Here is a 7,281-nt window from a genome sequence, read left to right as displayed (position 1 = left end):
GTTGAAATAGGGTGAAGTTTTGTTGTTTGTCGTCTTCTGACATGGATGGCATCTTTAAACTTTTTTACATTGGTGACCAAATGTGCCAAAGTGAAAGCAGATAAAGGTTTTACACATCTTATTTTGTTATGCATCAACAAAAAACTACATACTGGTGTGATAAAAAGGTATCAAGCAAAGGTACTGCTGAGATATGAACTCAGGATCTCCTGTTTACTAGACAGGCACTTTAACCAACTAAGCCACAGCACCACTTGCACTGCCTTACATATAATGACAAATTATATGTCTAAAGTATAATATTTTTTATTATTTTTATATATTTTTTGAAACTAGTATTTTATTAATTCTTTAAACAGTTGGAAACTTACAGTAAGTTATATAATGCTTTTTTCTCCTTTATTTTGTATATACAGGCCTTACATTCTTACAATGTTTGTTCAAGTCACTTGTTAATATGCTTTATTGTAATAGATATTATGGCGTTCTTATTAATGTAGTCATCCCTGGGAAATTAAAGTCAGTCTATTGTTGGTACTCATACAGTTAAAAAGTAATCGTGAAATGAAAACATGAGATCTCAATGATAGAATTATTGTTAACATTTTATCTGGAAGCTTGCTCAATAAATGGAAAGATTTATTTCTGGAATTGCGTTCCTAACACAATATTGTTTATGTTAAGTAACAAATAATCCATTATTTTCTATTGCTCCCTAAACTCTGATGACTAAATTGTCTATCAATTTATCTCAAGAAACTCACATTGTTACTGACTTTTGTTTAAACATTTCCTCTGACTGGACACCATATTGTTCCTGGAGATTGCTCAGACATGATGATTGGCAATTTCTGGAATTCTTTTCTAGTTACCTTGGCATCAATTTACTTCTACAAAATAACTGATATTAAAAAAGGGGAATATTGCATTTTTTGTGTTTTCTGATTTGGACTGTATCTAGAAATGTGGTACATATTACTGAACATGTGAGAAAGGGTAAAGGCTGCTGAAGCATTCACATGTCTTTTTGTGATGAATTATCAACAAACTATGTTCTGAGTTGATGAAAATAAATGAAAAGCGCTGCTGAGATTTGAAGTCAGGATCTCCTGTTTACTAGACAGGCGCTTTAACCAACTAAGCCACAGCACCACATGATGCCCTGGAGCTTCACAAAGAAAAATGATATATCTAAGATATGCTATTTGGTAACAATTTTTGATATTCTTATAACTATTGCTTTATCAATTTTTCAAACCGGTGGAAATTTAGAGTATAAATAGAAAGTTGTGTTCTCTCTTTTCATTCATGATTTACAGCACCTTCATTCTTAAAATATCTTGTCAAAGTAATTTTCTAATTTTTTTTAGCACTTTTATTGATTTCTCTGTAAGTAATGCTACATGGGAATAAATGTCAATTAATTTTTGATATTCAGAAAACAAAAACATGTAGTAAAATTAAGAACTCTGTTTTAAAAAGTCAGAATTATGGTTAGCATTCTTTATTGCTTTATTGATGCTTTTTCAAGAGAAGTTTAGCTTTTCATCAAGAAGTATTTTCCTAACACAATTTTAAGGATGTTATGGAAATAAATATGGGTTAAATGTCAATGATTCTCTAGCTATGATGACTAAACTGACTCTCAAATTACTGTACCTTGGGAAACTTACTTTTTTACAGACATTTTAACACTTTCTGTGTTATTCTCTTTTTAATGTACTCTAAATTAATTTTGCAGTTTACCCAATATGATGAAGGCTATTTTGTAAAAATTCATCTATTTACCTTAACATAGGCATATTTCTACAAATTAACTTATGTTGAAATAGGGTGAAGTTTTGTTGTTTGTCGTCTTCTGACATGGATGGCATCTTTAAACTTTTTTACATTGGTGACCAAATGTGCCAAAGTGAAAGCAGATAAAGGTTTTACACATCTTATTTTGTTATGCATCAACAAAAAACTACATACTGGTGTGATAAAAAGGTATCAAGCAAAGGTACTGCTGAGATATGAACTCAGGATCTCCTGTTTACTAGACAGGCACTTTAACCAACTAAGCCACAGCACCACTTGCACTGCCTTACATATAATGACAAATTATATGTCTAAAGTATAATATTTTTTATTATTTTTATATATTTTTTGAAACTAGTATTTTATTAATTCTTTAAACAGTTGGAAACTTACAGTAAGTTATATAATGCTTTTTTCTCCTTTATTTTGTATATACAGGCCTTACATTCTTACAATGTTTGTTCAAGTCACTTGTTAATATGCTTTATTGTAATAGATATTATGGCGTTCTTATTAATGTAGTCATCCCTGGGAAATTAAAGTCAGTCTATTGTTGGTACTCATACAGTTAAAAAGTAATCGTGAAATGAAAACATGAGATCTCAATGATAGAATTATTGTTAACATTTTATCTGGAAGCTTGCTCAATAAATGGAAAGATTTATTTCTGGAATTGCTTTCCTAACACAATATTGTTTATGTTAAGTAACAAATAATCCATTATTTTCTATTGCTCCCTAAACTCTGATGACTAAATTGTCTATCAATTTATCTCAAGAAACTCACATTGTTACTGACTTTTGTTTAAACATTTCCTCTGACTGGACACCATATTGTTCCTGGAGATTGCTCAGACATGATGATTGGCAATTTCTGGAATTCTTTTCTAGTTACCTTGGCATCAATTTACTTCTACAAAATAACTGATATTAAAAAAGGGGAATATTGCATTTTTTGTGTTTTCTGATTTGGACTGTATCTAGAAATGTGGTACATATTACTGAACATGTGAGAAAGGGTAAAGGCTGCTGAAGCATTCACATGTCTTTTTGTGATGAATTATCAACAAACTATGTTCTGAGTTGATGAAAATAAATGAAAAGCGCTGCTGAGATTTGAAGTCAGGATCTCCTGTTTACTAGACAGGCGCTTTAACCAACTAAGCCACAGCACCACATGATGCCCTGGAGCTTCACAAAGAAAAATGATATATCTAAGATATGCTATTTGGTAACAATTTTTGATATTCTTATAACTATTGCTTTATCAATTTTTCAAACCGGTGGAAATTTAGAGTATAAATAGAAAGTTGTGTTCTCTCTTTTCATTCATGATTTACAGCACCTTCATTCTTAAAATATCTTGTCAAAGTAATTTTCTAATTTTTTTTAGCACTTTTATTGATTTCTCTGTAAGTAATGCTACATGGCAATAAATGTCAATTAATTTTTGATATTCAGAAAACAAAAACATGTAGTAAAATTAAGAACTCTGTTTTAAAAAGTCAGAATTATGGTTAGCATTCTTTATTGATGCTTTTTCAAGAGAAGTTTAGCTTTTCATCAAGAAGTATTTTCCTAACACAATTTTAAGGATGTTATGGAAATAAATATGGGTTAAATGTCAATGATTCTCTAGCTATGATGACTAAACTGACTCTCAAATTACTGTACCTTGGGAAACTTACTTTTTTACAGACATTTTAACACTTTCTGTGTTATTCTCTTTTTAATGTACTCTAAATTAATTTTGCAGTTTACCCAATATGATGAAGGCTATTTTGTAAAAATTCATCTATTTACCTTAACATAGGCATATTTCTACAAATTAACTTAAGTTGAAATAGGGTGAAGTTTTGTTGTTTGTCGTCTTCTGACATGGATGGCATCTTTAAACTTTTTTACATTGGTGACCAAATGTGCCAAAGTGAAAGCAGATAAAGGTTTTACACATCTTATTTTGTTATGCATCAACAAAAAACTACATACTGGTGTGATAAAAAGGTATCAAGCAAAGGTACTGCTGAGATATGAACTCAGGATCTCCTGTTTACTAGACAGGCACTTTAACCAACTAAGCCACAGCACCACTTGCACTGCCTTACATATAATGACAAATTATATGTCTAAAGTATAATATTTTTTATTATTTTTATATATTTTTTGAAACTAGTATTTTATTAATTCTTTAAACAGTTGGAAACTTACAGTAAGTTATATAATGCTTTTTTCTCCTTTATTTTGTATATACAGGCCCTACATTCTTACAATGTTTGTTCAAGTCACTTGTTAATATGCTTTATTGTAATAGATATTATGGCGTTCTTATTAATGTAATCATCCCTGGGAAATTAAAGTCAGTCTATTGTTGGTACTCATACAGTTAAAAAGTAATCGTGAAATGAAAACATGAGATCTCAATGATAGAATTATTGTTAACATTTTATCTGGAAGCTTGCTCAATAAATGGAAAGATTTATTTCTGGAATTGCTTTCCTAACACAATATTGTTTATGTTAAGTAACAAATAATCCATTATTTTCTATTGCTCCCTAAACTCTGATGACTAAATTGTCTATCAATTTATCTCGAGAAACTCACATTGTTACTGACTTTTGTTTAAACATTTCCTCTGACTGGACACCATATTGTTCCTGGAGATTGCTCAGACATGATGATTGGCAATTTCTGGAATTCTTTTCTAGTTACCTTGGCATCAATTTACTTCTACAAAATAACTGATATTAAAAAAGGGGAATATTGCATTTTTTGTGTTTTCTGATTTGGACTGTATCTAGAAATGTGGTACATATTACTGAACATGTGAGAAAGGGTAAAGGCTGCTGAAGCATTCACATGTCTTTTTGTGATGAATTATCAACAAACTATGTTCTGAGTTGATGAAAATAAATGAAAAGCGCTGCTGAGATTTGAAGTCAGGATCTCCTGTTTACTAGACAGGCGCTTTAACCAACTAAGCCACAGCACCACATGATGCCCTGGAGCTTCACAAAGAAAAATGATATATCTAAGATATGCTATTTGGTAACAATTTTTGATATTCTTATAACTATTGCTTTATCAATTTTTCAAACCGGTGGAAATTTAGAGTATAAATAGAAAGTTGTGTTCTCTCTTTTCATTCATGATTTATAGCACCTTCATTCTTAAAATATCTTGTCAAAGTAATTTTCTAAATTTTTTTAGCACTTTTATTGATTTCTCTGTAAGTAATGCTACATGGGAATAAATGTCAATTAATTTTTGATATTCAGAAAACAAAAACATGTAGTAAAATTAAGAACTCTGTTTTAAAAAGTCAGAATTATGGTTAGCATTCTTTATTGATGCTTTTTCAAGAGAAGTTTAGCTTTTCATCAAGAAGTATTTTCCTAACACAATTTTAAGGATGTTATGGAAATAAATATGGGTTAAATGTCAATGATTCTCTAGCTATGATGACTAAACTGACTCTCAAATTACTGTACCTTGGGAAACTTACTTTTTTACAGACATTTTAACACTTTCTGTGTTATTCTCTTTTTAATGTACTCTAAATTAATTTTGCAGTTTACCCAATATGATGAAGGCTATTTTGTAAAAATTCATCTATTTACCTTAACATAGGCATATTTCTACAAATTAACTTATGTTGAAATAGGGTGAAGTTTTGTTGTTTGTCGTCTTCTGACATGGATGGCATCTTTAAACTTTTTTACATTGGTTACAAAAGTGCCAAAGTGAAAGCAGATAAAGGTTTTACACATCTTATTTTGTTATGCATCAACAAAAAACTACATACTGGTGTGATAAAAAGGTATCAAGCAAAGGTACTGCTGAGATATGAACTCAGGATCTCCTGTTTACTAGACAGGCACTTTAACCAACTAAGCCACAGCACCACTTGCACTGCCTTACATATAATGACAAATTATATGTCTAAAGTATAATATTTTTTATTATTTTTATATATTTTTTTGAAACTAGTATTTTATTAATTCTTTAAACAGTTGGAAACTTACAGTAAGTTATATAATGCTTTTTTCTCCTTTATTTTGTAAATACAGGCTCTACATTCTTACAATGTTTGTTCAAGTCACTTGTTAATATGCTTTATTGTAATAGATATTATGGCGTTCTTATTAATGTAGTCATCCCTGGGAAATTAAAGTCAGTCTATTGTTGGTACTCATACAGTTAAAAAGTATTCGTGAAATGAAAACATGAGATCTCAATGATAGAATTATTGTTAACATTTTATCTGGAAGCTTGCTCAATAAATGGAAAGATTTATTTCTGGAATTGCTTTCCTAACACAATATTGTTTATGTTAAGTAACAAATAATCCATTATTTTCTATTGCTCCCTAAACTCTGATGACTAAATTGTCTATCAATTTATCTTGAGAAACTCACATTGTTACTGACTTTTGTTTAAACATTTCCTCTGACTGGACACCATATTGTTCCTGGAGATTGCTCAGACATGATGATTGGCAATTTCTGGAATTCTTTTCTAGTTACCTTGGCATCAATTTACTTCTACAAAATAACTGATATTAAAAAAGGGGAATATTGCATTTTTTGTGTTTTCTGATTTGGACTGTATCTAGAAATGTGGTACATATTACTGAACACGTGAGAAAGGGTAAAGGCTGCTGAAGCATTCACATGTCTTTTTGTGATGAATTATCAACAAACTATGTTCTGAGTTGATGAAAATAAATGAAAAGCGCTGCTGAGATTTGAAGTCAGGATCTCCTGTTTACTAGACAGGCGCTTTAACCAACTAAGCCACAGCACCACATGATGCCCTGGAGCTTCACAAAGAAAAATGATATATCTAAGATATGCTATTTGGTAACAATTTTTGATATTCTTATAACTATTGCTTTACCAATTTTTCAAACCGGTGGAAATTTAGAGTATAAATAGAAAGTTGTGTTCTCTCTTTTCATTCATGATTTACAGCACCTTCATTCTTAAAATATCTTGTCAAAGTAATTTTCTAATTTTTTTTAGCACTTTTATTGATTTCTCTGTAAGTAATGCTACATGGGAATAAATGTCAATTAATTTTTGATATTCAGAAAACAAAAACATGTAGTAAAATTAAGAACTCTGTTTTAAAAAGTCAGAATTATGGTTAGCATTCTTTATTGCTTTATTGATGCTTTTTCAAGAGAAGTTTAGCTTTTCATCAAGAAGTATTTTCCTAACACAATTTTAAGGATGTTATGGAAATAAATATGGGTTAAATGTCAATGATTCTCTAGCTATGATGACTAAACTGACTCTCAAATTACTGTACCTTGGGAAACTTACTTTTTTACAGACATTTTAACACTTTCTGTGTTATTCTCTTTTTAATGTACTCTAAATTAATTTTGCAGTTTACCCAATATGATGAAGGCTATTTTGTAAAAATTCATCTATTTACCTTAACATAGGCATATTTCTACAAATTAACTTATGTTGAAATA

At 30.1% G+C, this 7,281-nt stretch overlaps 8 non-coding genes across 8 annotated transcripts; all 8 read right to left on the bottom strand.

Moving 5' to 3' along the window:
• Positions 1-178: 178 nt before the first annotated feature.
• Positions 179-252, bottom strand: TRNAT-AGU (transfer RNA threonine (anticodon AGU)). The gene has a single exon. It is a non-coding gene; the product is annotated as a tRNA-Thr (tRNA).
• Positions 253-1,078: 826 nt separating this feature from the next.
• TRNAT-AGU (transfer RNA threonine (anticodon AGU)) lies at positions 1,079-1,152 on the bottom strand. Its single transcript has one exon. It is a non-coding gene; the product is annotated as a tRNA-Thr (tRNA).
• Positions 1,153-2,000: 848 nt separating this feature from the next.
• On the bottom strand, positions 2,001-2,074 carry TRNAT-AGU (transfer RNA threonine (anticodon AGU)). The gene has a single exon. It is a non-coding gene; the product is annotated as a tRNA-Thr (tRNA).
• An 826-nt stretch (positions 2,075-2,900) lies between these two features.
• On the bottom strand, positions 2,901-2,974 carry TRNAT-AGU (transfer RNA threonine (anticodon AGU)). Its single transcript has one exon. It is a non-coding gene; the product is annotated as a tRNA-Thr (tRNA).
• Positions 2,975-3,814: 840 nt separating this feature from the next.
• Positions 3,815-3,888, bottom strand: TRNAT-AGU (transfer RNA threonine (anticodon AGU)). Its single transcript has one exon. It is a non-coding gene; the product is annotated as a tRNA-Thr (tRNA).
• An 826-nt stretch (positions 3,889-4,714) lies between these two features.
• On the bottom strand, positions 4,715-4,788 carry TRNAT-AGU (transfer RNA threonine (anticodon AGU)). Its single transcript has one exon. It is a non-coding gene; the product is annotated as a tRNA-Thr (tRNA).
• Positions 4,789-5,627: 839 nt separating this feature from the next.
• TRNAT-AGU (transfer RNA threonine (anticodon AGU)) lies at positions 5,628-5,701 on the bottom strand. Its single transcript has one exon. It is a non-coding gene; the product is annotated as a tRNA-Thr (tRNA).
• Positions 5,702-6,528: 827 nt separating this feature from the next.
• On the bottom strand, positions 6,529-6,602 carry TRNAT-AGU (transfer RNA threonine (anticodon AGU)). The gene has a single exon. It is a non-coding gene; the product is annotated as a tRNA-Thr (tRNA).
• Between the last annotated feature and the right edge of the window lie 679 nt (positions 6,603-7,281).

This window comes from Pseudophryne corroboree, unplaced genomic scaffold (assembly GCF_028390025.1).
Source record: "Pseudophryne corroboree isolate aPseCor3 unplaced genomic scaffold, aPseCor3.hap2 scaffold_2594, whole genome shotgun sequence".
Classification (NCBI taxonomy): domain Eukaryota; kingdom Metazoa; phylum Chordata; class Amphibia; order Anura; family Myobatrachidae; genus Pseudophryne; species Pseudophryne corroboree.
Note: the sequence above shows the minus strand (reverse complement) of the source record. Positions and strands in the feature narration are given on the sequence as shown.